Source organism: Balaenoptera borealis (assembly GCF_965194805.1).
Source record: "Balaenoptera borealis genome assembly, chromosome: 3".
In the NCBI taxonomy this organism is placed as follows: domain Eukaryota; kingdom Metazoa; phylum Chordata; class Mammalia; order Artiodactyla; family Balaenopteridae; genus Balaenoptera; species Balaenoptera borealis.
The window spans coordinates 11,936,384-11,954,387 of NC_138866.1; positions in this window are offsets into that span (position 1 = coordinate 11,936,384).

Below are 18,004 nucleotides of genomic sequence, written 5' to 3' on the forward strand. Positions count from 1 at the left end.
AGCCAGGACATGGAAGCAACTTAAGAGTCCATCGACAGATGAATAGATAAAGAAGATATGGCATATATATACAATGGAGTATTACTCAGCCATAAAAAGAAATGAAACTGAGTTATTTGTAGTGAGATGGATGGACCTAGAGTCTATCGTACAGAGTGAAGTAAGTCAGAAAGAGAAAAACAAATACCATATGCTAATACATATATATGGAATGTAAAAAAAAAAGGTCTGAAGAAGCTAGGGGCAGGACAGGAATAAAGACACAGACATAGAGAATGGACTTGAGGATGCGGGAAGGGGGAAGGGTAAGCTGGGACAAAGTGAGAGAGTGACATTGACATATATACACTACCAAATGTAAAATAGATAGCTAGTGGGAAGCAGCCACATAGCACAGGGAGATCAGCTTGGTGCTTTGTGACCACCTAGAGGGGTGGGATAGGGAGGGTGGGAGGGAGACGCAAGAGGGAGGGGATATGGGGATATATGTATACGTATAGCTGATTCACTTTGTTATACAACAGAAACTAACACAACATTGTAAAGCAATTATACTCCAATAAAGATGTTAAAAAAAAATTGGTGAATTTTTGTGTAGCCATTTTAATATTGAAAAGGGAAGAAAAAAGCAACATTTTTGGCATATTATGCTTTATTATTTCAAGAAAGGTAAAAACACAACTGAAATGCACAAAAAAGATTTGTGCCGTGTGTGGAGAAGGTGCTGTGACTGATTGAACATGTCAAAAGTGGTTTGCGAAGTTTCATGCTGGAGATTTCTCACTGGACAATTCTCCACCATCAGGTAGACCAGTTGAAGTTGATAGCGATCAAATCGAAACAATAATTGAGAACAATCAACGTTATACTATGCAGGAGATAGCTGACATACTCAAAATATCCAAATCAAGCGTTGAAAATCATTTGCACCAGCTTGGTTATGGGAATCGCTTTGATGTTTGGGTTACATATAAGTTAATCGAAAAAAACCTTCTTGACCATATTTCCGCATGCGATTCTCTACTGAAATGTAATGAAAACTTTCGGTTTTTAAAACAAATTGTGATGGGTGATAAAAAGTGGATACTGTGCAACAATGTGGAATGGAAGAGATCGTGGAGCAAGTGAAGTGAACCAACCACACCAAAGGCTGGTCTTCATCCAAAGAAGGTGATGTTGTGTATATGGTGGGATTGGGAGTCCTATATTATGAGCTCCTTCCAGAAAACCAAATGATTAATTCCAACAAGTACTGTTCCCAATTAGACCAACTGAAAGCGGCACTCGATGAAAAGCATCCAGAATTAGTCAACAGAAAACACATAATCTTCCATCAGGATAACGCAAGACCGCATGCTTCTTTGATGACCAGGCAAAAACTGTTACAGCTTGCTGGGAAGTTCTGATTCATCTGCCATATTCACCAGACATTGCACCTTCAGATTTCCATTTATTTCAGTCTTTACAAAATTCTCTTAATGGAAGAAATTTCAATTCCCTGGAAGACTGTAGAAGGCACCTGGAACAGTTCTTTGCTCAAAAAGATAAAAAGTTTTGGGAAGATGGAATTATGAAGTTGCCTGAAAAATGGCAGAAGGTAGTGGAATAGAAGGGTGAATACTTTGTTCAATAAAGTTCTTGGTGAAAATGAAAAATCTGTCTTTTACTTAAAAAACCGAAGGCACTTTTTGGCCCACCCAATACTATAGGATATCACTTATATGTGGAATCTAAAAAATAATACAAACGAATCTATATACAAAACAGAACCAGACTCACAGACATATGAAACAAACTTACGGTTACCAAAGGAAAAGGGAAGGGGGAAGGGTCAAATTAGGAGTATGGGGTTAATAGATATAAACTACTATACATAAAATAGATACGTAACAAAGATCTATTGTATAGCACAGGGAATTATACCCAGTATCTTGTAATAACATATAATAGAATATAATCTGAGAAAAAAAAATCGCTATGCTCTGCACCTGAAACTGCCCCTATCTTCCTTGGACAAGAGTGAGAAAGATTGTTGCTTTGGGAGCTTCTGGCAACCACCTTGTGTCCATAAGTGGTGCTGGCCTTTGGGTGATGTCAACACTACGGATATAGTAGAGAGATGGTCCTTGATGACGTTGCTGAGTTGCTAGGTCAAGCCTCATGTGAAACTCACCCTTCTTTTGGACCATTTAGTATCATGCATCAAAAAATTCCCTTTATTATTTAAGCCTGTTGAGATGGGTTTTATATTACTTACAACTGAAAGTTTCTTTTTTCCCCCTCCCTTATTTCTTTTTGTCACCCTTTTCCACGTACACCAAAGTTAGTATGATAATATATTTGAGGCATGATGAGTTTGAGGTGCTTGTGGGATATTCAGGTGGCAATTGCTAGAACAGCACTGTGCAGTAGAACCTTTTGCAATGATGGTAGTGTTCTGTAGCTGCACTGTCCAACATGAGAGCCACACACAGCTATAAAGCCCTTAAAATGTGGCTTGTGTGACTATTTACAATAGCCAAGACAGGGGGGCAACCTAAATGTCCATCTACAGATGAATGGATAAAGAAAATGTGGTATATGTATATACAATGGAATATTAGCCATAAAAAGAATGAAATAATGCCATTTGCAGCAACATGGATGGACCTAAAGATTATCATATTAAGTGAAGTAAGCCAGACAAAGAAAGACAAATAGATGATAGCATTTATGTGTGGAATCTAAAAAAAAGGATACAAATGAACTTATTTACAAAGCAGAAATAGACTCACAGGGACTTCCCTGGTGGTGCAGCAGTTAAGAATCCTCCTGCCAATGCAGGAGACACGGGTTCGAGCCCTGGTCCGGGAAGATCTCACATGCTGCGGAGCAACTAAGTCCGTGTGTCACAACTACTGAGCCTGCGCTCTAGAGCCTGCAAACCACAACTACTGAAACCCTCACGCCTAGAGCCCGTGCTCCGCAACAAGAGAAGCCACCGCAATGAGAGGCCCGAGCACCACAACTAAGAGTAGCCCCCACTCACCACAACTAGAGAAAGCCCGCGTGCAGCAACGAAGACCCAACGCAGCCAAAAATAAATAAATTAATTAATTAATTAAGAAAAAAAAAGAAAGAAACAGACTCACAAGACATAGAAAACAAACTTATGGTTACCAAAGGGGAAAGGGGGGCGGGGAGGGATAAATTAGGAGTTTGGGATTAACAGATACATAATACTATATATAAAATAGATAAACAACAAGGACCTACTGTATATCACAGGGAACTATATTCAATATCTTGTAATAACCTATAATGGAAAAGAATCTGGAAAAGGAATATATATATATGTATAACTGAATCTCTTTGCTGTACACTTGAAACTAACACAACATTGTAAATCAACTATACTTCGATTTTTTAAAATGTGGCTTATGTGAATGAAAAACCAAATGTTACATTTTATTTTAATTTGAGATTTTGAATTTAAAAGGCCACATGCGGCTAGCGGCAACTATATTAAGCAGCACAGATCTAGAAAAAATTTGAAAACATGGAGCTAAGACATACAATGGGTGAAGACAGAAAGCTGAGAGTCTCAAAGTTGCTCAGAATGTGTGGAGTAAGAAGAGAGTGAAGGACAGCCCTTGGGGGACATCAACATTCAAATACAAGTGGCGAAAAGGAGCTAGCAAAGGATACTGAGAACATGGGGATGAGAAATAGGAAGAAAAGCAGGGAAAGGAAAAGGAAGCAGGGGTCAATATCAGCGCCACATGAAACAAGGGATAAAACAAGTGTCCATTGGCCTCAATGACAAGGAGGTCATTGGTGGTCATCAGAAGAGTAGTTGCATGATGGGAGGAGAAGCCAGATGGTTTGAGACATCGAAGCTGAAACACCTTCAGTCATGGTCATTAATGACCATAAAGAAGTCAGACCATGGAATGTCCAGGAGACATCAGCCAAGTAAGGACTAAAGTCATACTTCCCTGGGTCTTCACCTTGTTCATCTTGATCTGTTTTTATGGGACTCGGCAACATTTCCCCCCCACCTAGGCCTTTAGACGTTTTGCCAAATCAAATATGGCTCCTAGAAAACATGGCGGTATCATACCCTGCGCTTATAATCTCTGATTCCAATTTCTATATTGTCAGCTTAGACCATCAAGCAATTCATTCCAAATCACCATTTTCTCTTTTCTACCTCTGATATATATTTATTTGAGACTTCTATTTTTAGCCTGTCTGAAGGGGAAAAAAAGAGTAATGGAAATACACAGGATTTACTGCACAAATTACTTCTCTGGCTCCCTCCGACCTCCATCAAGACTTCTGACAGTGGCATTGTATTTCTTATTTATTAGATTTTTAAGTGCTCTGTTAGGTAGTTTACAAGCCTTCCTTAATGTCTCTGCAGCCCAAGTGCACAACAGCCACTGAAAATTGATCACAGGTCATATCTGGCCCATCTTTAAATTTAAATCACACATAGCCTTCTTCAACTCCGTACTGGCTTCCAAGGGAGATTGTTGTGAACCTTACATAAAAACCAAGGAGACTATTTTCAAAGTTATTTTTAATAAATACATGGAGCATTGTTTATCCTAAATACTAATGGTCAATGTGAAATAATAAATATTCCCCCAAGTGTGGCTGGATAGAGAATGAGTGAATGAATGAATGAATGAATGATATCTATGGAATTCAAAGCCAGCCAGGTCTGCAAAGTCAATGCAAAGCAGATATTTCGGAGCAAATACACAATGAATGTGGATTAAGACAAATAATCTCTGAGCAAAGAAAGCATACTGGAAAAGAGGTGCTAGACTGGGAGTTGAGAAACAGGGATTCCAGAATTGGCTCAGACACTAATTTCCTGTGTGGCTTTGGGTAAGTCACTTCCATCTCTAGGTCCTCACTGTAAAACAGAGGGTTTGACCAATTAATCACTAATAGCCCTTCCAGCTCTAACTTCTTTCAATCCCAAATCACAGGAAGGACTTCCAAGGAGCCAAATTTATGTTGCGGGTAACTTGCTATAGACAGATGTCAATAACCATCAGATCTAGAGAGGCAGGAGGCTGTTTTCACAGGTTTGCATCCAGCTTGTTTCTATCATTAGGATATAAATCATTATATCTACACTTCTTTGTAAAAGGCTCATTTCCTCCCCAGCACTCCTTCCCTTTACCCAGCACAATATTGGTATAGAAGAGGTTCCATAGATATTGATTGATTGATCCAAACATTTCCAGTTGGACTCCTTCACTTACTGAGTCATAATTTTGTTTATTCATCCATTTATCTATTTATTTATTCAACCACCCACCCATTCATCCACCCATTCATCCATCTATCCTTGTATTTATCCAGTAAATATTCATTGAGTACCCCTATGTGCCCAGCATTAAGGTACTAAGTACTGAGGTAGTGACAGCCACCTGTGATGTGAATGGCTGTGGATGGAATTCACGTGCCCATCCTGGGGAGAAGTAAGTGAACCATGCCACTGGGGAGCTCTCCCCAGGGGGCTCATGTCACAGTACCTCCATTATGTGAAAAAAGTGTAAAAACCATGTAGGTTCCCATCACCCACAGAAGTAGTGTACAAAACCAGGGATGATTAACCTGAACAAGAGAAAGCCTCCAATCCTTAAGCCTCTCTCTACATGACACAAGCAGGCACAAGCAAGGCCACCCCCTAGAAGTTACAGAGACACGATGTCAGCTTACCCTATGAGAAAGCTGGCCAGCAGAGCAATCAGAAAATGGAATGGGCTGCTTGAGAGAATAGTGAGGTCTCTGGCACAGGAAGTGATTGTACAAGGGTTAGATAATCAACATTTGCTAGGAATGTCACAGAGGGAGTTCAAGCATGGAAAGGAGGGGTTAGACAAGGTGACCTTCAAAGTTCCTTCTCACCCTGAACTTTCAGAATTCTAGGCGCAAGACCATATTGTTTGTGTCCAGCTCAGCGCCCAGCCGGTCCGTTTAATGCTTGCCATCCTCCCCGTCCCCAAACCCCTGAATTCTCCTGGAGATAAGTTGGCAGGGAATATAATAGCCTCACCACCAGAACAGTTGGTTTGCATCTATGAAAACAGTTTGGCAGCAGGAATCCTTAAAGATATAATATTCTCAACCAAGAAAAACAGAAAGGAAGAGATCCACGCAGAAGAAATGGGATGGGTGTCAACCCCAACTGTTAAGACCGAATTTGTACCTGAATTCACATCAGGCAAAAATTCTCCAGCAGTCTTGGGTCACCAGGAAGTAGGAAATATCCCCAGCCTGCATTTCTGTCGCTTGGAGCTTGGAGTCCGTTGGGTTTGCTAACAACACACCTGTCAGCTCTACATTCCCTGATAGGTTAGCCACCCTCTTAGAACATGAACCTGAAATTCTCTTTTTTTCATATTAAAAATTAGAGCAGGACTTCCCTGGTGGCACAGTGGTTAAGAATCCACCTGCCAATGCAGGGGACATGGGTTTGAGCCCTGGTCTGGGAAGATCCCACATGTCGCGGAGCAACTAAGTCCATGTGCCACAACTACTGAGCCTGCGCTCTAGAGCCCGCGAGCCACAACTACTGAGCTTGCGCTGCATCTACTGAAGCCCGCGTGCCTAGAGCCCTTGTTCTGCAACAAGAGAAGCCACCGCAATGAGAAGCCCACGTACCCCAATGAAGAGTGGCCCCCGCTCGCCACAACTAGAGAAAGCCCGCGCGCAGCAACGAAGGCCCAACACAGCCAAAATAAATAAATAAATAAAACCTTAAAAAAAGAAAATTAGAGCAGTCAGTAGAACAAAGAAAAGAGTTCTGAGTTTTTTCCCCCCTAAAGAACCTCATTTAACCCTGCAAACACAGGAGACAAATGCCAGGGAAGCAGCCTTGATCAACTGCTGGCTGGCGGTGAGACTGAACCGAATTTCCCTGGTTCCCTTCTTCTGCATTCACTAGCATAGGAGTTCTTGGTGCATACTGTCCCTTCATTCCTCAGTAGGAGGAGCAGATGAATGTGGCTGACTGGAGAGCAGGGTTTATTGGAGAAATAAATCTCTTTGGCTAAATATGAACCACGCAGAAGAAACAAAGGAACTGCTTTTTAATGACCAAGGTTTAAATGCAGCCCAGCAGCCTAAGGCAGAACCTCAATTAAGAAGAGATGGGAAATTAGTGTCCAAGAGACCACTTAAAGTTACATAAATATTTACCGAGCACCCAGGATGTACCAGGAAGGGTGTTAGTTGCTGGGGTTTCAAAGATAAATAAGACAGTCCTCCTGTCGCCAGGAGCTGACAATGAGGAGGGCGTTGCCAGGTGGGGTTAAAGGGATGAGGACAGAACAGGATGGGAAGTACTATAATCACCATATGACCTTGCGCTGCAGCAACAACTGCTTACCCGGAGGGAGTCATGGAAGGCTTCCAGAGGAGGTGCTGTTTGACCTTGTCTTAAAAGGTGCGTAGGAGTTTTCAAGGGGGAAAGGGGGGACTGTGCTTCCAGACAGAAGGAAGAGTATGTGTAGAGGAACGTGGAAACGGTAGGGCGCACGATGCTGGGGAACAACGACAAGCTCACTGTGAGCCCAGTTGTGACAAACGAGCCTGGATAGGTAGACCAGAGCCTAGCTGTGAAAGATGCCGGTGCCATAAAGACAACTGGACTTTTTTCTGTAGGTCAGGATGCCCCAAATTAGAGAAAACAGAATCACCCAGGGAGCTCATATTAAAAGATGGATTCCAGAGTCACATCCCCAGAAACTGTGATTCTGTGGGTCCAGGATGCAACCTGGAAACCTGCATTTTGACAAGCAGTTATGCAGGTGGTCCACACGTTGGGGAGTCTCTTTGTAGGAGCTGAGGAACCACTGGAGGGTTTCAAGGAAGGAGCAAGGCATTGAGTTTGGGAATTCTCAGCTGGAGGCTCAGAGAAAATGACCTGGAGGGACAGGAAACACAGAGCAGGTGCACGAAGGGAAACTGCAGGACCACTTCTGGCTTGTTGCCGAGGAGGCTTCTCTTGGTGGACTTTCCATGTCACCTGCAGCAGTAAGGCCAATGCGCACCAGGGAGAGAGGTTGGGGTAGGGTCTGCAGCGCCCTGAGGAGGGTGGCCATCCCAGGGGAGACATGCCTCATTTATGTGCTGTGCCACTAATGAAGCCGGAGGCCCCAAGGCTGGGAAGGGGCTGGCACCCAGGCTGGGAGTGAAGCTGGAGCACAGACGAGTGGCCAGGTGGCAGGGTGGGCTGCCCCAGGGTGCAGGCTGTGCCCACGCCCTGCCCCGCCCAGTGACGTCACCGGTGACAAGCTGGTCCCCACAGTTCTGCCCCAGCCGGGCCTCCAAGTGACCCGGCTTCTCGGGGTGTTGCCAGCTGCTTGGCACAGGTAGCCGGGCTTGGGGAAGTTGGGCTTTCAGCTGCGCCCTCTCACCCACAGAAGTCCAGAGGCCTCAGCAGTGACCGACTCTATTGTCTAAAGTAATGAGTAGTGGCCGCTGCAGATGCCAGCGCCTTGCTGGGTGAGAGTTAAGAGAAATGACAAAAGCAAAAACGTTCTCTTCCTTCTGAGGGTGCTCCACTGCAACCAGATCACCTGGGGGGTCAGGTGCACCTGTGCCCGGGGGCTGAAGAAATGCAAAACCCCCAGAGGGCGACGTTGACCAGCCCGGTACAAATTTGTACCTGCATGTTGTCTTAGAGCAGAATTTCTCAACTCTTATGTTATAGCCACCATTTAGAAATACTTAGCATTCCCTTTACAATCTTTAAGGGAAATTCATTAATAATATAACTACCTATCTCATAATTTCAAGAAAATATATGATGCCCTGGCTGTGATAAAAGGAACGGAAAGAAAGTAAATTAGGACAATATATTTCACAGCTATGCTAGGGAACAGCCTGAGGAGACATCTGCATCTCTAGTTGGAAGGGACAAGGCAGCTACACATGCAAACTGGTACAGGTATGTCTTACCAGTGACTCAAGTGCCATGAGTGGCATTGTCTTAGAAGCCCATTTTCTGAATGTGTGTTGTAGAAAATGTGTTTTCTAAAGTGGTGAATAATTTTTGATACAGTTCCAAACAAAACAAGGTACAATCTTCTCTCGATTTGCCTGGCAGTGCCTTCCTGTAAAAAAATATACATTTAAACTTTGCAAAAAGAAATGCTTTGTGTTTATATGTAAAATAGAATTAGGTGCTAAGTTCAGATGATTATGGGTTGTTTTTTCACCTACATGAATGCACAGAGGATATTAGAAAGTCACGAGTGACAGAGGACTGTTCGTGGTTTGGGAACGTCCCCCATGAAGCAGGACTTCTCCCTGGCTCCTGCCCCCTAGATGCCCTGAGGTCTCCCGACTATGGTGACAACGCAAAGCCTGCACCCAGAGATTTCCCAAATGCCCCCGAGGGGTGGTGCTGTCCATCCAAGGACCACCGCTTTGGGGGTGACAAAGCACTTTCTTGTAACTGGTTTGTGCCTCCCAGTTGAGGGAGGCAGAGCAGATGGGAAAACTGAGGTCCAGAGGGAGAATGTCATGCCTAGTTCATGGGGAGTTAGCAACAGAGAGGGGACCCTGAATCGCTGAACCTTGGGGTTGGATGGAGTTGGGGGCTGAATTGAGTCCCCATAAATCCATATGTTGAAGTCTTAACTCCTAATAGCTCAGAATGTGGTTGTATTTGGAGATAGGGTCTTTACAGAGGTAATTAAGTTAAAATGAGGTCATTAGCATGGGCCCTAATCCAATATGACTGATGTTCTTACAAGAAGAGGAGATTAGGACAAAGGCCCAGAGGGAAGACCAAGTGAGGACACAGGGAGAAGGTGGCTGTCTATAAGCCAAGAGGAGAGGCCTCAGAAACAACAAACCCTGCCAATAACTTGATCTTGAACTTCTAGCCTCCAGGACTGTGAGACAACACGTTTCTGTTGTTTAAGCCACCCAGTCTGTGGTTCTTTGTTACGGTGGCCCTACCTGAGTAATACAGGTGGGATTTTGAAGATCATCTAGCCTGACTGCCTGCCCTCTGTATAAGTGGCCTGGGGATTATCAGAAGCCAGTCTCGTGGTTTCCCACCTACTGTTCTCTACATACCACAGGTCTGAAAGCATAGACACTGTATTTTACTCTATAAGCCAGATGAAGTCATTTACATCCTGCCAGGTAAACTCAGAAAGAGTCTCCCACAAGTGGGTCAACAGGGAAACACGTAACAACCTCTGATTGTATCTCAAATGTTGGCGAGACCTGTATAGTCCAGATGAAACCAAATCAGGTCAATTAATGACTCAAATTACATTAATTACCCAAATCCCTGTGTTGAGGCTCTGTCTGCTTGGCTGAAGGGAAACAGTCATTGCCTGGGGCTCTTAGAATCACCAGGTGTGCTGACTCCTGTCTGGAAACCAGAATTTTTGTCCTCGCATCTTGCTTGTCCTGAAGGTGGGGCAGAAAATCAGTTGCCCCATGATGGCCAGACTCCCCTATGCAATCCGCTACCGTCTCTGACGTCCCATTCCCAGCTGCGTAGGGCTCCGGCGCCCCCATCTCAATCCTACTGTGCTGGGACAGCTCCGAGGTGCCTTTCCAAATTAAAACACCTTCAGTTTAAGCTTGGGCAAGAGGGTCCCAGAGCAAAGCGACTTCCTTTAAACCACTGACTTGATTGATTATCCTGTGGCTCACTCAGTGCGTCTAGGGGGCCTCTCAGACATGACGTGTCCACAGGGCACTTCTGACCTTCTGTCCCTACAAACCAGTTCCTGTCACAGGCGTGCCTCATCTTTCTTTTTTTTTTTAATAAATTTATTTATTTATTTATGGCTGCGTTGTGTCTTTGTTGCTGCACTCGGACTTTCTCTAGTTGCGGCGAGCGGGGCCTACTCTTCGTTGCGGTGCGCGGGCTTATTGCGGTGGCTTCTCTTGTTGGGGAGCACGGGCTCTAGGCGCGCGGGCTTCAGTAGCTGTGACTCGCGGGTTTCAGTAGTTGTGGCACGCAGGCTCTAGAGCGCAGGCTCAGTAGTTGTGGCGCACGGGCTTAGTTGCTCCGCGGCATGTGGGATCTTCCCGGACCAGGGCTCGAACCCATGTCCCCTGCATTGGCAGGCAGATTTTTAACAACTGCGCCACCAGGGAGGTCCCATGGCGTGCCTCATCTTAATACATGTCAATTCCACTAATCTAGTTCTTTGGCCTCATCCTAAATATGTGACCATGGGCAAGCTGCTTCACCTTGTGGTGCCTCAGTGTTCTCATTTGTAAAATGGGGTTCATAGTCTTTATCTCATAGAATTTTTATAAGGATTAAATGGGTTAATATTTGTAGTGGGCTGAGACCAGGGTCTGCAGCATAGTAAGTGCTGTAAGTGTTAGCACGTAGATCCATCCTTGCCTTTTCCTTCTCTCACATCTCAGGTCTAATCCGTCAGCAAATCCTACTTGCTGACCCCACAAAATAGCATCTGACTATTTCTCACCACTTCCACTCTCATCACCCTGGTTCAAACCAATGATCTGGAGTAAATTTATAGTTATGCAGCCATCACCACAGTCTCGTTTTAGAACGTTCCTTCGTGTCTTTTCTGGACATTTCACAAAAGTGGACTCACACAGTCTGTGGTCTTTGCATCTGGCTTCTTTCACGCAGCAGGATGTTTCTGAGGTTCTTCCATGTTGCAGCAGGCACCACTTTGTTCCTTTTTATTGCTGAGAAGTATTCCATTGTGTGGACTTTGCCTGATGTTTCCAATAGACTTCTCTTGGATCTCCCTGTCCCCTTGTCCCCTCTGTTCTGAGCACAGAAGCCAGACAAATTCTTTTAACAATAGGTCAGTACGTGCCACTCCTCCTCATTCAAACCCTCCCAGGGCTCCCAACTCCGAGTAAAAGCCAAAGTCTCTACAGAGGTGGCTTAGTCTGCTCCGGTGGCCATAACAGATTCCACAGACTTGGGGCTTAAACAACAGACACTTACTTCTCATAGTTCTGGAGCCAGAAGTCCAAGATCAGGAGGCCAGTGGGGTCGGGTTTGGGTGAGACCCCTCTGCTTGGCTTCACTGTGTGCTCACTGGTGTGATATCTCTCTCTCTCTTCTATAAGGCCACCAATCTTTTCAGATGAGGACCCCACCCTCATTTCACCGTAATTACCTCCTAAAAACCCTGCTTCCAAATACAGTCGCCTTGAGAGTTAAGGCTTCGACATAGGAATTTGGAGGGGACACAGTTCAGTCCACAGCAAGACACCTACGAGGCTTTGCCCAATCGGGCCTCAAACACCCCCAGCACCCTTCCACCACAGGGCCTTTGTCCTTGCAGTCCCCTCTGTGCAAACCACCCCTCACCCAGACATCCACATGGTTCCCTCCTCAGGGCCTTTATGTCTCTCACCGCCCCTCTGACCCACCTGCTCACCTTCCTTCACCTTGTGACCCCCCCTCAGCACTGCTCTCCTGCCCCAGCCCCACCCTCCCTTTCCCCCTTCCAGGCTTAATTTTCTCCATCATACCATCTGCCAAAATATGTTTTACTTATTTATTGTTTATTTTACTTAGAATGTGAGCTTCATGAGGGTGAGGGATAGTGTTGCTTTGCCAGGGCTCCATCCCCCTGCGCCCCAGCTACTGTTGCGTATGCAGTAGGTGCTTAAAAAATATTTGTGGGAGTGAAGAATGAGGAGCCGTGAGCTCCAGGCCCGGCCCGGCCACAGTGTCCTTTCCCACCAGCACTGGGGACAGACCTGAGGATTGCAGGCAGCTGTGTAGTCCAAAAACAGGGCTGGATTGTGAGTACGCAGTGGGTCAGTGTGAGTTTGCTGTCATGAGAAAACAGGACAGTGCCCTGGCCCACAGTGTAGCTGGGGAGACAGGCCCATTGCAAGGCCTCACCCAACTTCTGTCCGTCCACCACACTAACATTTCCTAAGTGCCGCCTGTGTACCAAGCATACAGAGATACAGGGCATGGCCCCGGCCCTCCAGGAGCTCACAGGCTGGCTGGGGAGACGGGCCCAATCCAAGGCGGTTAAAGCACCAGTAATGGATACAGGGAGTGACTAACCCAACTTGTTGAGTGGGATCTACTTCAAACTGGGTCCTGGAAGGTGATTAACATGATTAGCAAGCAGAGGAGGGGGAAGGGCATATTAGGGAGAGGAAATTCATTGTCCTGGGGAGGGGATGGTGACGTGGAGGTGGGAGAGGAGAACAGGATAGGTTGAGGTCGGGTCATAAAGGGCCACCTACAAAGCAGTCTGAGCTTTAGCCTATGAACCAGTGGTTTTCAGACTCTGCTCCGAGGGCCTCTGCGGGGTTCCTTACAGCCTCCTGAGAGGCGAGAGGCAGCCAGGAGAGGTGGAGGACGGGAGGTACTCTGATCTCCCCACCTGTTTTCAATCGGAATATCTCTTTTTAACTGTTTTACGTAGGGGAACTTCTCACAAGATTTCATGTTAACAAAGAATTTGGTAGTGCTATCCAGTGCCATCGGATAGAACTTTCTGCAATTAGGGAAATGTTCTGTATCTTCACTGTTCAGTACAGTAGCCACTAGCCTCAGTGTCTGTTGAACATGTGAAATGTGGTGTGCGTCACTGAGGAACCAGATGTCCAATTATATTTCACCTTTTTTAAAAAAAAGTATTTATTTTATTTTTGGCTGCATTGGGTCTTCATTGCTGCGCTCAGACTTTCTCTAGTTGCGGCGAGCGGGGGCTACTCTTCGTTGCGGTGTGCGGGCTTCTCATCACGGTGGCTTCTGTTGCTGCAGAGCACAGGCTCTAGGCGCACAGGCTTCAGTAGTTGTGGCGTGTGGGCTCAGTAGTTGTGGCTTGTGGGCTCTAGAGCGCAGGCTCGGTAGTTGTGGCGCACGGGCTTAGTTGCTCCGCGGCATGTGGGATCTTCCCGGACCAGGGCTCAAACCCGTGTCCCCTGCATTGGCAGGAGGATTCTTAACCACTGCACCACCAGGGAAGTCCCAATTATATTTCATCTTAATTAATATAAATTGAAATTGAAATAGCCACACGTGGCTAGTGGCTTCCATACTGGACAACACAGCAAGGCGATGGGAATGGAAACTTTCAGTGGGAGAACATGACCAGAACTGAGCCGTAGAAGCAGTGGAGCCTCATAGCTACCTTAAGAGTTGGCAGTTGACTCCCTTTTGCTGGTGAGGAAATCAAGTCTCGGAGAAATAAACTGATTTGTTTAACGCTTCTGAGCTAGTCAGTAGCTGAGGTGGGTCCTGAATCTAAGCCTTTTAACGCCAAACCTGGGAACCAGCCAGGGACACGGGTACCAATGGGGAATGTCTAGGGGGTTTATATAAATGTTATCATAGATAACCATGATGGCACAGACATCTTTTGCCAAGTAAAGTACTAGTTGGTCCCATACTAGACACACCCCAAATTCTACTTTAGGGATGATGAGCCAATATGATGAGACTTGAAAATTTTATATTTGAAGAGTTTTCTTAACAGGAAATTGTCTGCTAAAATTTCTTTCTAAGTCCATACATTTGCTTTACGGAAATCATCTACTATGGGGTCTCGGCTAGACATGAAAATTCTTATGCATGTAATCAGCTTTCCCTGATAATAAGTGTCTGAGGCAAAGAGTGGGTTGGACAGCAACAATAATCCCTCTCGATATTATTCATTGTCAATCACGTCATCTAACAACATTATTGAAAACAATGAGGAAAGTTCTTCTCACCCATCACATGGGCTCTTCAAGATAATTTCCTATGAATATTTTCATTTTTTTTTTCCTGGCAGGTAAAATATTAAGTTGGGAAATGTCTTCAAACTCATCCCTGAAAGATCAAGCTGTCTTGTTTTCCCTTTCTCAACTGATTTCTCATCCATCTGACTCAGAAAGGGCTTGCTAGGGAAACGAAGCTCCTCGTGCTGGGGTACGGAGTCAGGCTGGGGAGACGAGGCAGAGGAAAAACAGGCCCCGCAACCTAAGGTCTGAACTGGTGCGGCAGGAATCTACATAGACCTTCACCTTTGTGGTGGATTTCCAAGGGCTTTTTATCCTTGAGCACTGCACATTGTAAGATGGGAAGGAAAGACCTAGTTAAGCTTCCACATGGGCATCTTGTGTGGTTTTTTTTTTGCTCTTACCAATGAAGGATTAATGAAAGTTGCTCAGAGGAAATTAACCATGTTCTCCACTGCTCTTGACAGAATCTAGGTTTGTGTAATAGTCAGGACATACTGGATTATGCTGCAGTAACAAACAACCCCAAAGTCTCAGGGACCTAAGATAACCAAGGGTATTTCTCTCTTTTGTTACACGTCTATCTAGGGTCAGCTGGACGCTCTGTTTAATGTGGTCATTCAGAGACCCAGACTGACTGAGCAGACTCCTTCTCAAACATTGTCAAGAGTGCTGAAAGTTTTCCCCTGTCACCTCCATGCTCTGGCCTGGAAGTGATATGCAAACTTCCCCTCACAAATTATTGGCCAGAATTAATCACATGGCCCCATCCAAACACACAGGGTCAGGAAGCGCAACACTACCGCTTACCCAGGCAGAGAGTGGGAAATATCTGGCATTAGCCCCTGACCACCTCAGCAGAGACCCGTCCCTTTGTTCTGCCTGTGCTTTTCTTATTTTGGAATTCCACTTTCCTCTTGATTTCCAGTAGTGTAAAGTGGATGAAGCGGGAAGGTACTGCAAAATGTGACAGATCACCAGAAAGTCTTCACTGAATCAATGCCCCCCTCCCTGCCATGTTTTTCACATCACAAAACTAACATTCAGAGCAGAGCTGCCCCCAAGGGAGCTGCTGAAGCACAATGACTCGCCAAGCTTCAAGGAAGGCAAGATGCTAGTCAAACCCAGAGCTGGAAGGGGCCACAGATGTCATCTAACACAATCTTGTCACCTCAGGGATGAAAACTAGGGGCCACAGGAGGTTTTCCTGAGGTCACCTGGGCAGGGGCAGGACGGGAACCCAGCTCTCCTAGGGCCAAAAACGAATTTTCGCCATGGCTCACCCCCTGCCATCCGTGCACAGATCCTGGTCTGAAAGGAATGGAAAGGAAGACAGAGGCTGGAGGGCAGGGGAGGTGGCTCCGGAGACAAATAGTCCCTTCCTGAGGCCACTTGATCAAGGCCTTTTCTCACCCCTAAACCAATAACTCCTGCAGGCCCCTTGGGAGTTCCATTTCATGTTGGCGGAAGCTGCCGACAGAGATGCTTCTTCTGGCTTCTTGTGACCTTCGAGAAAACTGGAGCTGTGTATGTCAAAGAGAAGGAAAGAGATTCAGAGGAAGAAACAGAGGCAGCAGAGGTGAACGGGATGAGAGTGTGGTTTACAAAGAAGCACTAAATGTGGGCCTTCCATCTGCCAGTCCAAGACTACGTGCTCCGAAGGGCTACAGTCTGGAACATTCTGGTTTATTTTCACTTGGTCAGCGGCTCCCTCCTCTGCTAGAATGTAAGTCCCACGAGGAGACAGACTTTCTCTGCAGTCTTGCCCGTAACCAAGATCAGTCCCAGGCACTGGGAGACAGGACGCCACCTTTGCACAAGGAGTTCAATGTGTATTTGTTGGATAAATCCATAACAATGGGAAGGCATTTAAAGGATCTCAACACAGAGGTGACAAGATCATGTTTGCCTTTCAGAAAGATCAAGAGAGTGACATGTACAAGCGATATTTGAGCTGAGTCAAAGATGGTAAGGGAGGGGCTGCAAATTGGAGCATGGGAAGAACATTCCAAGCCAGGGAGGATAATGAGGGTCCGATGGGGAGAATGAGCAAGGTGCAGTTCAACTACATTCATTCATTCATTCATTCATTCACTCACTCACTCACTCAACCCACATTCTCTTCCCATGGAAGTGGCAGTGGGCGGGGGAAGATGGCGCAAATGAGGAAAACTCAACAGATACTGTCATGCCAAACCCTGTGGTCGTCATCACGGCTTCTGCCTTCTCCTGATCTTGTAGCCAAGACGGCGCGAGGGGTCAGTGTGAGCCCTGGGCTGCATTCTTCCTGCGCCTGGCACAGTTGTGCTTCACCGACCATTCCTGGACAGAATGAGCCAAAAGTGGGATCCTAATAGGGATCCAGTAACCCCTGAATTGGACAGACGGACAGCAACAACAGAGGGCTGACGGGGATGGCTGTCGAGGAGGAGTTTTTGGACCCAAGGTCAGAGTCAAGGCTGACTAGACAAAACTATGGCACTGGAGACTGAAACCAGACTCCACTCTGCCCTGCTCTGCGGGTCTCTGCTCTGTACCCCAACGCTTGGCCTCACAAGCTCCCCTGCTCTCCCCTGTCCCACCCCAGCTCACCCCTAAGCTCCCTCCACTCACCCACTCATTCCTCACCTGGCTGTTGAGTCCTTTAATCTCATGAGTCCCCAGGAAATGCTCATTGTAGGGGACTGGCTTGGGGACACATGCATTTGTTCTTCTGATTCACAGATTTTCTTGGTCAAAGAGAATAATCACAGGGAGGTAATAGCTGGGCACTATTTTTCTATCCTCTTTGTGATTTAAGAAAGCCCACTTCACAGATCACACAGATTACCTGCACCGTTGTTACCGACCTGGGTTCCTGGACTCTTTAATCAGCAGAAATTGAGGAGAGGCCAGACAAGAAATTCAGGCAAGGCTTTATGGGGATTCGTGCACAAAAATAAGTAACAGGTGCCCTTGCTTGTTCCTTGGGGTGGGGGGGGAGCGAGCTGGTTCCTCAAATAGGGTGAGGGTAGGAGCAGATCGGTGGGTACGGTGGCCTGCCCACCCGCCTGGCGGTGCTGTGTGCAGGGATCACGCGCAGTTCCCTGCTTTTGCGCCCGGCACCTCAGAAGTGGCAGTTGGGTTTTAGCCTTTTTGTATCGTGTTGTGCATAATTGCCCCAATCACACATGCGTGCAGTTATGTTCAGTCCCTTAGAGCTTCTTTGTATTCTGTTGCTGGAGGAGTTGTTTGTCCAAGTGCAAGCACTGCAGTAAAGGGTCCCAGTTCCCGGCCTGTG